The sequence below is a fragment of the Dermacentor variabilis genome, chromosome 6, assembly GCF_050947875.1.
Source record: "Dermacentor variabilis isolate Ectoservices chromosome 6, ASM5094787v1, whole genome shotgun sequence".
NCBI classification, from domain to species: domain Eukaryota; kingdom Metazoa; phylum Arthropoda; class Arachnida; order Ixodida; family Ixodidae; genus Dermacentor; species Dermacentor variabilis.
This window is the reverse complement of record NC_134573.1, coordinates 140494785-140510285: the sequence shown is the minus strand read 5'-3', so window position 1 is coordinate 140510285 and position 15501 is coordinate 140494785.

Sequence of the window (15501 nt, the reverse complement as noted above, 5' to 3'; positions counted from 1 at the left end):
ACATGTAGCTTATCCTCAGAGGTCCAGTTGTTGAAGGTCGAGATCCTCTTTCGAAGGTTTCGAGCCAGGTTTCCAAATCAGCTGACGTAGCTCCACGGAAGGTAGGGGGCTCTCTGAGTTGTTGAAGTACGATGGGTGGCACTGGGGCTGCCACTGTGGTTGTGTTGGCCACAGTCCTCTTGGTCTTCTCAGGTCCGTACTCCGGGAGGAGCTGTTGTAGACGGCGGCTTGCTCGATGGTCCGGGATTACGTTGGTGTTCTCTTTGCGGTCCGGGCTTGGCTCACGGCTTGTCGGGGGTGTCCGGTACATGAACGAAAAGCACCTCCACCAGATTTCATGTGGTAATGACGTATAAAGAACACAGTAGCAATACTGTGGAATACGAAACTAGCTTTTATTGGGCGAACCTGTGCCCACAAGAACAGGCTACGCTTAAAGAACGGCGACAGCTGCGAACACCAGTCCGCGATCGTCAAAATCTGATCAACGGGTCAAGCGCGTCGGCTTTTATACATCAGTCAACGAATGTTCCAGAGTAATCGCTGGGACCCGCGTGTCTTCCATAAAGTTCTACATTATTCGCGTCGCGCATACATGAAATCAGATTGCACAAGCTTGGGTCCCAGACAGCGGATGGAACCATCGATGTCATTCCAGTAACTTTCGATACATGCACGCGCGTCCTGCGCTGTGCGATAACATTTGTTAGGCGATGAAACGTGGTCACCCGATAAAGATAAAGCTCACGTGTCAATATTGCGCGCGTGATGGCTTTCTTTAATCGGGAGCTTCGGTCAAGCAAATTATAGAACCTGCATTGGGCCTGTTTAATCTGATTTTTTGAGACCAGTGCGAGAATTCGCGCATACAGGCCAATCAACTAGCCGATTCCTAGCACATAATGGTTACTGATCATAAAGAAACAGTACCCTAGTGAAAACCTTGCGTGCTTGTCAACTGCATACGTGCACAATATACAAGGGTTAAACTTTAGCCACTTCTTGCCTTGTGTTCGTATATGTTAGCTCAAAGGATATGAATGAAGCTTAAAGAATATTATCTTCAGACGTTTATGTTGCGGTTGCCCGCAATGCTAATAATATATCAGACGAAATTTGCGCATTGACCAGAGCACCAATAGAGGCTTTTGAAGATAGCTATGTCAGCAGAGATTCGGCTCCAATGACACTGACGGGAATGATTCAGTGTAGCAGAAAGAAGGTACTTAGCACAGTCTGTATTTTGCGGCCGAGCGTGGTACGCTTGTCACGTTCTACAGCCACCATTACGGATTACTAGGTCCTTGCAGTCCCTTCTTGGTTCCTTCTTCTGGTCGAGCAGTACAGAACTAGTCTGTCGCGCGGCGCTTGGGCAACCACGCTCTCGCGGCGGGTTCGCGTTCCCATCCGTGTCTATCCGCCGCCGGCTGCTTGCTCTGCGATTGCTGCTGCGCCTGTTACAGCGTTATCGGTGTCCTGCGCGTGTACTCGCCTGTTGTTTACTTGGCACAAAAATTCGTTACATGTTACCGGGCGCGCACTTAAATCGCGGACCACAAGTGTTAAACGCACTTGTATTTTACTTTACGGCCGTGGTATTTATTCGCCCCATACAACAGGTATGTCCTGATGTAGACATTCTCGAAAACCTGGTAGTAGATACTATGTCAGTCTTACTGCTTCCTCCAATTCCCCTAGCGCGTGGCGCACGTTCCAATAATGTGTCGTGAGCTGCAACAACGGCGTCATTCTTGCTTGGCCACGTACGCGACTTTATGTGGCGTCTAGGGTGGCAAGTGCTTCCAAATCGTGACAGGCTAGAGCAGTGGGACGTAGTCCCATCTTCGCTTTATCCCAAGTGCGCCCTTCAGGAATCCACTAAACATGTGCTGCTGCAATGCTTCGTTGCCAGGGTATTGCGGAAGGCCGTGCATACTGGTTTCCGTGGCCTTGAAGTTAACCGATTTATTACATCTGGTCGCTGCTCACGTGGCCGCCTCGCGCGACCTTTGATTGCTGCGGGGTTCTTTTGTCTCTGGCGTAACCGGTGCGAGGCTGTTGTCGCGGGACATCGTCGCCGCGATCTGTTTCCACTTCTGGGGGAGCTCACTTCGAGCTACTGTCGTTTCTGTCAGAGGACAGAAAAACATAACATATAACATAACATATAAACACCAAATCACATGCAGCCAACAGACGCTCAAGCAAAGCAGAGCACAGGGGACCTAAATTTGTGAATAAGAATAAGACCTAAATAAGGACCTAAATTGTGAACTGTGAATAAGAGTTAACTTGCGACAACTTTCATGCGTAAGGAAGGCTTTTATTAGATAACTTCAGTTAATTAACGAGTAAACTATAAGGATTATCGCATAATTTTTAGGCCCATCGGAGTGAATGATGTGTCGTCGAAAAAAAGAAATAAAGCCCTTGACTCATACCGTGCCGTTATTAAGAGTTAAATTCTTCACTGTATAACTTACCATAATTAACTGGGCTGTTCATCAAACAGTGAAGTTAACTCTCCAATATTTTGGTTTCTTTCGACTTTGGCGCGCCGTGTGATTGGCGAAAAGCTTTGAGTACAATAAAGCCCCGGTATGACGAATTGAGGGCCTCAAGAAGTTACGTATAAGAATTCAGGAGTTCAATTACCTGAAATCCCAGAATTTGGGCTGCCACCTTTTGAGGATGCGGTGTTTTGAGTAGCAGTTGCCTCTTACGTTGCCCAACCACACATCAAAGCCGTGGTCCGCTAAGATGAATCCTGAAAGCACGGTTGGAAATCTACTGCAATTATTCCAATAAAGACAAGCGTGCGTACATATTATAGACTACCGGTATAACTATTTCTCGTTCAAAGAATCTGCTCGAAGTCGATGCTGCAGCGTGAGCGTTGGTTATTTGTAGTGGGACGATCTCTCATGGAGCTCGCCGTCTTTATTCGGCGCTTCGAGTCATTCGGGTGTTTCAACGTGCGGTTTCTGCTATTTTGCTGTGGTCTCCGGCTATTATCCGGCTTGGATAATAGAGTGACTTAGCTTGTCCGTAAACTCGGTGAATATTACGGAATCCCGGAACACCCCAAACGTTGACGGCAGTATCAGCCCAGGTGTAGCGCCATATTGTGTCGCATTCGTCGACTACAAGGCGGTAAAACACTTTTTTTTATGTGTGTGTAGCGTCATTGTTTTTATCAAAACGCGAGGAAGCAACAAAAAAATCCATTGTACTCCGATGATCGAGTGCCGTTGCTCACCTCTGTGTGTCGAGTGTTACGCAGACTGAAAAATAAAAGTTTTTAATAACAGGCTCAGACTTTCTAATACATGTGCCCGAAACGCCCAGTCGTCAACAAGAACGTACGGAGAACGTTTCAAAACTGAGTATTGTGAGCATCTTGGCATATGCTCAAGTGTGTGCATATTCATGTATCCGAACAAGACAAAAGGCTCGCGAGAAGATGGACAGCTGAACCGACCAGCAGTGGCCGAAGAAGAGAATGCCTCAGTCTGGATACACCGGTTCGACAAGTCTCCTTGTCGAAAAGCTGGCTCCAGCCTGATGCTTTCTTTTGTGCCCGCACTTTTAATGTTTATTCGTATATTTATTTCTAGACACCACAATCCCCACGAGGGTATTCGGCACATGGGTTACAAAACACCAGTCATTACGAAGCTTGCAAACATGAGACAAACATAGGATCAAGCCGCAGCATACAAAACAACAGAACACTGCCCTAAAAGACAAGATGAAAAAAAATAAACAAAAGGAAACTTGGTGACAGTTGTTTCCACACAAAATGTCAACACTCGACTGAAGTACTTCATTATTAGTTAGAGTTTCCCACTTGTTCTCGGAAGGAAGGAATATTTGAAGCAATTAACATGCGTGTGAAAAGCGGTTACTATCAAATCATGTCTTGGTCTAGTAGCTTAAGCAGATGGGAAGGAGAGTGTTTTTTTTTTCATATCCGGGTTGGTGGCACCATTTTGTAAGGCTTAAAACAACAGAGTTTATAGAGTGCCGCTTGTCCGGCCACGATACCTAGGCTCTGATCTGGCATATTTACGACGAAGTCTGCACTGCTACTTAGAACCCCAGTCATCAGGAAGGCGACAGGTTTTCCTTCCCTTTGTCCCGGTTCCGGTACGCGTCCGTGTGGTATCCTTTGTATCATGATGTCGTACAAGTCTTCTGTCGTCACAGTGTACTCTTGCACGGGATAACCAAAGTCTGCAATTAACTGCGACTGAAAAAGAAAGTATCGTCAGTATTTTCTAACAATGAATGCAACGGCATGAACAGCTCTGTAGTTCATTGGAAACTGTTCACTAATTGCAGTCCATTTGCCCGTAGCGGAGGAATGGAACTATAATGCGCTTAGAACTACGATTGTTGTCACTGTGAAGAACGTTTACGATGAAGACAACTGCGTGATCCTCAAAGTTGAATAAAATTCAAAGACGTGATTTAAGATAGCCATTGCTGATTAAAAAACATCGCAAGTTGAGAAAACATCGCATTTTATTGGACGTCGCATGGCAAAGATTTTCTTAAATGTTTCGAACATTTAATTTAAATGTGTAATTTCTTTTCTTTTCTTTAATTCTGCCTGAATCTTGGTCGATATCGTCAATGGGTACATATACCGTACTTCCCGAGGTCATAATTACCATCATGTCACTTTGAAAGGCACTTAGCTGCGGAGTATGATACCTGTTAAAACTTATGTTTTGCGAAATAAAAGATGGTATATTGTGATAAATACCACATTGTTAATGATGCTTCTCATGTAGATCTAATTACTGCAATGAAATCGTAAGTGAATCTACTTACCACATTTTTCTCATCGTCTTTGATTACCCTAGGGTTAAAGGTGTTGCTGTGTCCTAGCGAAGCACAGGCAAATCAGATTGAAAGAAGCGATGGTAAGATTATCTTGTGCATGTCTGAAAAGATAAAAAAACAAAGGCAGACGAAAATAGGTGGGCAACGAGCTTTCGTTGCTTCAACAAGGCCCAACATTTCTCGCAAAAAGTCTGCGGTAGTAGATTTGCTGAGACTCCTGCGCTTAGGCCGGAAGATCAGTTCTCAACTCAGTTTACACTTAGTGCAGTTTATTTTCATGTTTCATGTGAACAAGAAATGTCGAGGGTATAGATGGGAAGTTAGTTTTATAGTTAGTCTTGACGAGGTATTTGTAACTTTTCACAAGTCCGGCACAATGAGCAGCCGATGCGTGTTCGCCGGTAAAATAGTTTAAGTGTATATAAGAGACAAACAAAATGTTGTTGTATGGAAATTAACACGAATTTTCACAACGCAAAGTTTGCAGAGTGGACACCAAAAATGAAAAGCAGCAGTAAAAAAACGGAATAAACAATAAGATTGAGAATGGAAATAATCAACACGGCTTGAACGTTCGACGTCTAAGACTGAAGCCTACCTTTCGACAAGTTTTCTTGTCGCAACTCTGTTGGACCACCGTTGACAACAATCAGCAGCAGTGTCTTAGTATAGCATCAGTAGAAGTCACACAGTTCGAAAGAACTGAACCCGTACAGCCTTACTCTGGCCACTGCAAATATATGCTGCCTTGTTAGTCACTTAAGTCCAATTATAGTGCAGTTTAGTATATTTGTCTAGGTTTAAAGAGTAGAAAATTCACAACAATAATTCAGGCAAATTGCTGGACGAATTACATTTATGGGTATATCTGAAGGCCACTGTCGTGGCTACGTTCTGGTGCAGTGAATAGAAACCACCTTGGTTGCCGCCTGCAGGTTACGGGTCCGAATGTTCTTTAGTGCCGGGATTGGGTGGTTTCTTATAGATGAATGGTTAACCCTCGTTTTTTATATATGTAATCATGTTGCATGCGTATTCATTATGTGTAACCCACAAAGCGTATGCCAAATTTGAAAGTGTGAAGTTATGGGGGTATGTAACATTTTAACACACGTCGTTCCCTACTCGCTGTCGTTGGCAATGAATCAAATCATGGAGCATGAAAGCTCCTCCGAGCGTTTCAGCATTTGTATCAATAAACATGTTATAGATTGTGTCATAACGTGCCGTAGCGCGACATTAATTGCACCTCAATTTCTTGTGGCAGCTATATGAAATCTGAACTCTAATTTACATCACTGAGGAAGGTGTTTTATGTTCCACGATGCTACTTTTGATGTTGCCTGTTAAAAATATTTGTATCAACTACGAGAATAAGATTACAGCATGACCTTTCTTGCTTTATTTTTCGTTAAATAGAATGCAGTTTTGGGGTACTGGTATATCACTATTATCACTGCTAAGATTTGTTTCAAATTTAAATTTCGACGATAACTGCTTTTGTCGAAAGTTGGTGCTGGTTACTGTACAGCACAGTTCTTTCTGGCATACACATTCGCGTTAAATTGAATTGGATTTTTAGTATCATGTGTTGTAGAAGAAGGATGATGGGATTAAAAGCTGCACAACATCAGCTTGTCTAGCTCCCTCGACCTGGAACAGGCACCCGCCGTGGTTGCTCAGTGGCTATGGTGTTGGGCTGCTGAGCACGAGGTCGCGGGATCGAATCCCGGCCACGGCGGCCGCATTTCGATGGGGGCGAAATGCGAAAACACCCGTGTGCTTAGATTTAGGTGCACGTTAAAGAACCCCAGGTGGCCAAAATGTCCGGAGTCCTCCACTACGGCGTGCCTCATAATCAGAAAGTGGTTTTGGCACGTAAAACCCCAAATATTATTATTACTACCTGGAACAGGCCGCAGAGCAGTGACATGGTAAACGTAAGATATCCAGCATGAGATAGGATGATTATTCCAATAACAAGAATTCAGAATTATTGCTAAACAAAAAGTTTAACAGGATACAATAGTTATTGCTGAGGTATAGAAAAATAGAAGGGAAAATATACACGCATGTTGAAAAGACATGGAATTGGATTACAGTTATACAATTAGGTAAATCACACTAACAATGAATTGCTGCTATAAATTAGCACTAAAATTGTAAAAGCAATGCTATAACATTTCTTGAAGTCACATTTTCTATGTTGACATCAATGCCAATACGGTAATCTAACATCTTTGCAAAAGCATTGCGTAGCACCTGGTCTCCATACTCACTGTGTGATCGAGGTACAAGCCAGCGGTTATGCTAGCGTGTGTCATACTTATTCCCAGGGGGTTTTAGGTTAACGAGTTCAGAGATTATTGTTCTTTATTTAAGTTCCTTTTTTATCGCCTTAAAATGATTTAATTGTAAAGATTCTGGATACCATTATCTTACACTTTTCTTGTGTATAATTACCAGGAAAATTAGATTCATTTTTAGCAACAATTTTAAGAAGCATTTTCGAAGTTTTGTAATGCTATCAATGTTCGTTCGGATTGTCTCACGCCATACTAGAAAACAGTAGTGGGTATAGGATGGAAACAATGAATAGTAGATAAGAAGCATTGTTTTCAACAGAAGTAGATAATGGTTGCGATAAATTATACCAAGTACACGTGCCGTTTTTGTTACGACCTGGTCTACTTAAGTGTCCCATAATATGTTATTTGAAGACGTGAACTCGTTTATCTTTTACAGGTGAGCGCTTTTACCGTCTAAGAAATGTTATCGCTCAGCGCAGGACGCGCCTACATGTATCGGAAGTTTCTAGAATGTTATCGATCCGCTGACTGTTGTCGTCGAATCCTGTGTAATCTGATTGCACGTATGCGGGACGCGAACGGTGTAGCACTTTGTGGAAGGCAAGGAGGTCCCAGCGATTACTCTGGAACATTCGACGACTGATGTATAAAAAGCCGACGCACTCGACCCACTGATCAGATTTCGACGATCGCCGACTGTGTTCGCCGCTGTCGCCGTTCTTTGAGCGTAGCCTGGTTTTGTGGGCGCAGGTTCGTCCAGAAAATGTTAGTTTCGTCTTTTACAGCATCGCTACTGAGTTCTTTACGGTCACTACCACGTGAAATATGCCACCTAAAGTTTTAACGTGATCTACAATTGGGATAATGTTATTATTAAGATAGAGAGGATAAGTTACATGCACCGGCTTGCCTTTCGCTCAAGAAATAACCACCTTGGTTTTTTCCCTTCATTAATTGCTAGCCCATTGGAGCAAGCCCAATCGTATAACTTCTGTGATATAGGGTTACCTCTTTGAAATAACTGGATAATCCTGTGCAAAAAATACACTCGTATCATCAGCATAAACGATAAATTTGGCTGACCAATAGTTGTTTGCAATATTATTTGTATATTGATGTTGAGTTGAGTTGAGTTGAGTTTAATGGCACATAAGCAGCTTAGGCTATCATGCGCCAAACACTATATTGATGTGTTCATCCTGATTTCTCTCACGCTGTCAGCTTCGCGCGGTAGGCAACATGCAAAAAACAAAACTACAACGTTTATAGTTCAATAAAACTCTCAAAGGAAATGTACTTGGATTCTAATAATGTCCCGTACAAAAATGTAATTGGAAGTAACAGAACATGGTAAATTTTGTAAAATGATTGCATGGGCAGTACCCGTAGGACGGTCTAGAGCAAGGTACGCTTCGGAAGGGTTTTGTCCCCCGCAAATGCTTGCCGTCGACGGTGCCTGAAAAGCTCTCTAGGGAGCTTTCGAGAGGCGCACGAGGTTTAACACCCAGAAAAATTATCAGCGATACTGCGGAGGCGGTGCACCCAAATTATTTCCGCGCATCTTATTTTACTTGTTGGTACTTCTTTTTTAATCCAATGATAATGGTTCTCCTTAGCTTTGAGTCTTATTTCCAATGTTTTCTTTTGACAATCGCGGCAATAGCATGTCACTGGCTGAAGGACTTGTGGATCGCTGGTGGCCTTTCGAGAAAAAGGAAAACGCGTACTTACTTCTCCGACGTAAATGGTACGCACCCGAAAACTGAGAAGTGTCTCCTTCGCCACTGTAGGCAACAATGTTCCATATATAGGCCTGTATGCCGTAGTGACGTTATTGCTTCTCGGTCCCTGAACTCAATGCCTCTTTTTTTTACAAATTTGTAAGCAGCGTTTGCATGCAGGGCCCTCGCAAGCACCAGTGAGTTCTAGCACACAATAAACAGCGCCTCATTGAGATGTCAAACGTATGCACAATGTCCAGCTCATGGTCCGCGATACAGCGCGAGCGCGACGTTGTTCCTTGTTGCCCTTTGTTTATGTTCCTTTCTTATCGCAATACAAATGTTGTAAATGTAAAGATTCTGCATACCTATTGACTTATACTTTTCTTCTGTGTAAGTAACGGAATGATTCGACTCACTTTCTTTAGCAACAATTTTAAGAAATCTATTTTGAAGTTTTGTAATCATATCCATGTCTGTTCACGTTGTCTCACCCAATACTAGAAAGCAGTAGTGGCCCTAGGATGGAAACGATGAATAGTAGATGCACTGGAAGCTTAGCGCGCAAAGGACGATCCACAAAGACTAGGCAGGACAAGCGCTAACTTTCAAAATGTGTTGAAAGTCAGCGCTTGTCCTGTCTAGTCTTTGTGGATCGTCCTTTGCGCGCTAAGCTTCCAGTATAGCTATGTTTTACCAACCAGCCCAAGCCTGTACTATTCTGAATAGTAGATAATAAGTATTGTTTTCAGCGGAAGTAGATAATGGTTGCGATAAATTGTACCAAGTATACGTGCCGTTTTTGTTACCACCTGCTCTACTTGTGTGACCCATAACATGTTATTTGAAAATATGACAGCTAATGTTTTAACGTGATGGCATTTGGATAATATTATCATTGAGATAGAGAAGATAAGTTACATGCATCTGCTTGCCCTTCGCTGAAGGAATAACCGGCTTGGTTTTTTTCTGCATTAATTACTAGCCCATTGGAGAAAGCCCAGTCGTATAACTTCTGTATTATGTGATTTCCTCTTTGAATTAACTGGTTAATCATGTACATAAATTGCACTCGTGCCATCAGCATAAACGACAAGTTTTGCTGAACAATCTGTTTACAATAGCATTTGTGTACTGTTGTGTCCATCCTGATTTCTCTCACGCTGTGAGCTTTGCGAGGTAGGCAACGTGCATAAAACAAAACTACAAACTTTATAGTTCAATAACACTCCCAAAAAAATGTACTTGCATTCTAAAGATGCCCCGTACAATAATGCAATTGGAAGTAACAGAACATGGTAAATTTTGTAAAATTATTGCATGGAGAGAACCCGTAGGATGGTCTAGAGCGACGTACGCTTCGGAAGGGTTTTGTGTCTCGCAAACGCTTGCCGTCGACGGTGCTTCAAAAGCTCTTTAAGGAGCTTTCGAGAGGTGCACGAGGTTTAAGACTCAGATAAAGTATCAGCGACACTGCGGAGGCGCAGCACCTAAATTGTTTCTGTGCGTTTTATTTTACATGTTGGTACTTATTCTTTAATTCAGTGATGATCGTCCTCTTCAGCTATGATCGAGTCTGTTTTTTCTAGTATTTTCTTTTGACAATCGCTGCAATAGCATGTCACTATTTGAAGAACTTGTGGATCGCTGAGGCGTTTCGAAAAGAAAAAAACAGAGAGAAAGGCCTATACTTACGGCATGCATCCGGGCACCGAGAAGCGGATTGTCTCCCCCGCCGCTGTAGGCAACAATGTTTCATATAGGTCTGTATACCGTAGGGCTGTTATTGCTTCTCGGTCATTGAACTCAATCCATTTATTTTACGAATATGTGAGTAGCGTTTGCGTGCAGGGCCCCCGCAAGCATCCGTAAGTTCTAACAAACAATAAACAGCGCCTCATCGAGATGTCAAGCGTATGCGCAATGTCCAGCTCGTGATCGGGGAAACAACGTGAGCGTGGCGTTCCTAGGCTTCATCGAGGTGATGGCTCACGAATGACAAATATAATCTACGGGCTTCAATTTAGGTCACGAGGAGCATTGACTAAAGACGGTCAACAGCGTCCATCGCCATGAAATCAGCCAGCTGTCAGCCGCACACTGTGAGCTCTATGTAGGTTCTTACTGTGCTACAGGACTATAAGGTACACTGTTGAAGCATCTGCAAATGTGTAAACTTTTCGATTGCTGGAAAGAGAATTGGCGACTATTGCGAAAGGGGGTGGAACCTTCGGGGCGCTGTGGCTATTTTTGCGCTGGCATTGAGACCAATGGCTATTTCTTCTTATTCGGTCACGCTTTCTGATATTTATGAAGTAATTTGGTACCATCATCATTATCAGCGTGGTTACGCCTACTGCAGGGTAAAGGCCTCTCCCATACTTCTCCAATTACCCCGGTCATGTACTAATTGTGGCCATGTCGTCTCTGCAAATTTCTTAATCTCATATATTTACGCCCGATCGGGATCGAAGCGTTGACACCGACAGCAAGGTTTCAGCTTGAACAACTCGGGCGGCGTACTATAACTAAAGGCAGGCGCGACATGTTCGCTCGATGTAGCGTGCAAGGCAAACTCCTGCTGGACAGAAAAGAAACAGCCCCCTGACAGCCAACAGGCGCCTCACAATGCTGGCGTGCTGAAAAGCGTCGCCAGGTGGCGTTGCCGGCGTCGCACCTCGCCGTCACCGAAGGCAGAACCGTCGTCGTTACTCAGCGCCGAGTGAAATATTATATAACGTTAGCGGGGCGTTTGCTGACCGTTCCGCTCAGGCCAATGCATCCAGACAGCAGCTCAACAGGAACGCTAATGTATACGTACTTATATAGTGTGCGAGCCCAAACCGCTCACCGTCAGCGGATAATAGCAACGGTGCCATATCTCTGCCAACGAGGGGATTCAGCGCAGCGTTGGAGGTGATTCAACTTGTTTTTTTATCTGGGGACCTTACACGGTTCCGTAATGCAATGCACTCCAAGCGAGTCTCCTTCTTTCTGCGCTCTTAGGAACGACGTGCCTTTGTGCAACGAGTGGCTTCCGTTCTCTATTGCTCACTTAACTACGCGATTATTCAAGAAGAAGAATAAACTACGTTTTCTTCGCACTAGCGAGCGATCGTACGTTTTTTGTTGTTGTTGTTGCCGTGGTAGCGTGGGTGGCCTCCAGACGGCGTTGCCCGTCTGGAACCCACCCACGGCTGGTATGGCTTGAGATTTTGTGGCGAATGGACCTGGGGGGCTTTTCGGGGCGCAGTTGTGGCGACGAAATCGTAAGTTGTTGTGTATGCTTTGAGCTTGCTTCTGTTTTTGATTTGCTGATTTCTTTTTGTCTTTAAATAATAATTGGGTGGTTTTCTTTTTTTTTGTCCCCAGTATTTCGTGTGCGCGGGTGTGTTTCGTGTACATTTGGTTTTGCAGGATGGTTAGAGCGTCCTTTCGCGCCACGTGCTTCAACACCAGCCGCGTGGGACGTTGAGTGTTTGTAGCCTTTAAATAGTAGCTTGGAGGTGGCAAGACTAATAACTATTAGTAGTTTTACTGTGCATGTTTTGGTAAGAAAGTGAGAGCGTGGCCGCATGGTTCAGCGCGTGCGAGAGCGTGACATACCTTGGGCCTCCGTGGCATTGATTGCTTTTGAAACAGTGGAGTGAGAGTTGCTTTGCGACATCTTGAGGATTTGGATCCTGTGTGTATCAGTTTTTGCTAAAAGACACGTGCTCTGCATTGTTATAGTATTATAGTATTCGCATTAGAAAAAGCCGTGCAATACATGGCAAGAAAGCCGGGAAAGCAGGTAGTGCGCGGGGGGTCTCTCAAGGCAGATGAGCGGACTGATGAGAATGGACAGGGAACCGAGTCAATTGGCACACACTGTGATGTCGATGCTAGGCTGAAGAAGATGGAGGCTTTCCAGGAAGAGCTTGTCAAACAAGTTGAAGAACTCAAAAATGAGCTAAATAGGGAGCGTGATGCACGTAAGGTAGTGGCAAAAAGACTTGAAGCAGCCGAGGAAAGCGCAACAAGGCCGCCATTGTGAACGGGAATCGTCGTGACGATGGAACGCAGTCCCCCGACGTGAGAGAGTGTCAGCAACATGAGTGGGAGTGTCAGCAAAGTACGTGGAATGCGTGCAACATGCTGAGGGGTTAGCTGGAAAGAGCGGCACCTACCTTGAGGAGCTCATGCGTCCCTTGTCAAGTCCGAATCACGCGGAAAAGGACAAAGGGAAGCAGGGAGAGGTAGGTGAGAGTTAAACGGTGATAATTGCCGGTGACTCAAACCTGGATAGGTGCTCAGAAGCAATTGTGGAGAGGGTGAAAGGCTATAAAAGAGTAGCGGTAGGTACATTTCCGGTGCGGACGCTGGGTTCTCTCATGGAGAGAGCAAGCGCGAGCAAGTGCGTTTCTAGGAATGGAAGTCTGCCTGCGTTACTCTACTCGTGGGTGATTTCAATCGCAAAGAAAGTGCCTTTCACGCAAGACTGGAAGACTCGTTCGGCTTGAAACTAGAATCACACGTTAACGAACCGACTACCCAGTGGTGAACTGCATTGTACTTGGTTTTCTCTGACTTCGTTGGAAGGGAGGGCGGTGGAATTCGTCGTGGACCGAATAAGTTCCATACCTAACTACTTTACTGATCACAGGACGGTGTTTGTGCTAATTAAGAACAGCCGAGAAGAAGAATGTGAATCCATGGATGACGACGAAAGTGTTATGAAGTAAGACAGTTCGTCTAACCGATCAACTGTAGAATTTGATGAAGGTGCCCGTGAAGAAGATGTTGAGCAGTGATATTTGTGATAGTTGGTTGCAATATATACAAGGGAAATGTTTTTGAGCGTGTTTATCATATGGGAAAATAAACGTACAAACTCGTATTTCCATTGGTCTACCTCACTTTAATCTCATTGATATCAATTCTAGTAAACCAAACAGCTAGCGCTCGTTACTTCAACGTCTTCCAGACGGTGGTGGCATTTTTTTTTCTGACAACTGTGCTGTCGGGCAACTGGAACAGAATCTCAATCGCTCTTGTGGCTTCGGGATATGGCCTAATACAAATTAACTCGGGGACCTTCAACGGTGCATGTTCCGCGCATGATAGCTTTCTCTCATAGGGCGTTTCGGACAAGCAAATTACAGAAACTGCATTGTGCCTTTTCGTATCTTTTTTTTCGAGAACCGTGTGAGAAATTGCGCATGCAGGCCAGTGCACTACTCGATGCTTAGTTGGTAATGGCTACTGACTTATAAACGAACAGTACCTTAGCGAAAACTTTGCGTACCTGTCAACTGCATATGGGCACATTTTAAAAGAGATAAAACTCAGCCACTTTTTGCCTCGTGTTCGTAGATGTTAGCTTAAAGAACATGAATGAAGGTTAAAGAATATTATCATCAGACATTTTTGTTCGCAATGCTATTTAGATATCCAGGCGAAATCCGCTCATTAACCAGAGCACCGATCGAGGCTTTTCAATATAGCTATGTTAGCAGTACCTCCATACATTTCGTCTCCAATGACAGTGTCAGGAGGGATTCAGTGTGTTAGAAGTAAGTCCAATGTGTAGACTCGATGCCATTCATGATCTGCATCACGGGTTCGTAAAGTTTCTGGCCTTACGCCTACCGCTCCATACTCCGTTTCATACATCAAGGTGCAAGGCTGTGGAGGCTAGAGATGCTTTTTGCAGTGGCCGCGTTCGCACTCGCAAATTGTTCAGTATTTCTTGACATGATTTTTGAAAATTGTTTTAGTTAGTGGTCTTAGCTTAATTGTACCTTTGTTTCCCTCAGGTCGCAAACCAAACATAATTTAGGGCATGTAACCCTGATATAAAAAGTTCGCCTGAACCACTTATGTGAACTGTCACTCATCATGCGCAGCCGGGCTTAAGCAAATGGCCCGCCTCGCTGAATTGAAATCGTAGCATAGGATATGCGGCGCGCTTCGCACACGCTTCTTTCAGGACGAAATGATACATATAACAGAAACCAACGAGAAATTTCCATTGTATGTTACCGACCAGAAGCGGTACAATATTCGCATTACGGCTGTAATACATTTATGCGCACTTGACTTGCAGTATACTTTTGCAGAGAAAGAAATGCAAATTGGGGAAAAATAATGGATGGAGCCGCACAATGGGAAAGATATGTAAGTTATGTCATGTGCAGACGCCGAAACAATAATTTATAAGCGCGAAAATAAAAATGAACACACGTAGAATGAAGACAGTGAAAAGGGACGCACAATAGAACTCTCAACCGTCCGTTGCGCTTGAAGCTTCCAGGTGTTAGTCGTAAGATGCATCTCCAACACACTTTCTTCCAGACCAGGTTGAAAGAACGAACTCCGATCAGAGATTTTGAACGCCCCGTGGCACTTCCGAATGGGCAACTTCGGCCGACTTTCTTAGCGATTATGAGTTCATATATAGTGTGTTTGGTCCTCCTAGTTCACGTTTTCTCGCCCAGAATTAAAGTTCCTTAGTCGCTGGTTTTTTTTCTTTACTTAAAGTTGTTTAAATTTCTTGAATTTCTTTGAATTGTATTTATCACAGGCTGCCCTATATATTGTGGTTTACTCTTACATTCTGTTGCATCTTAAATTTTATT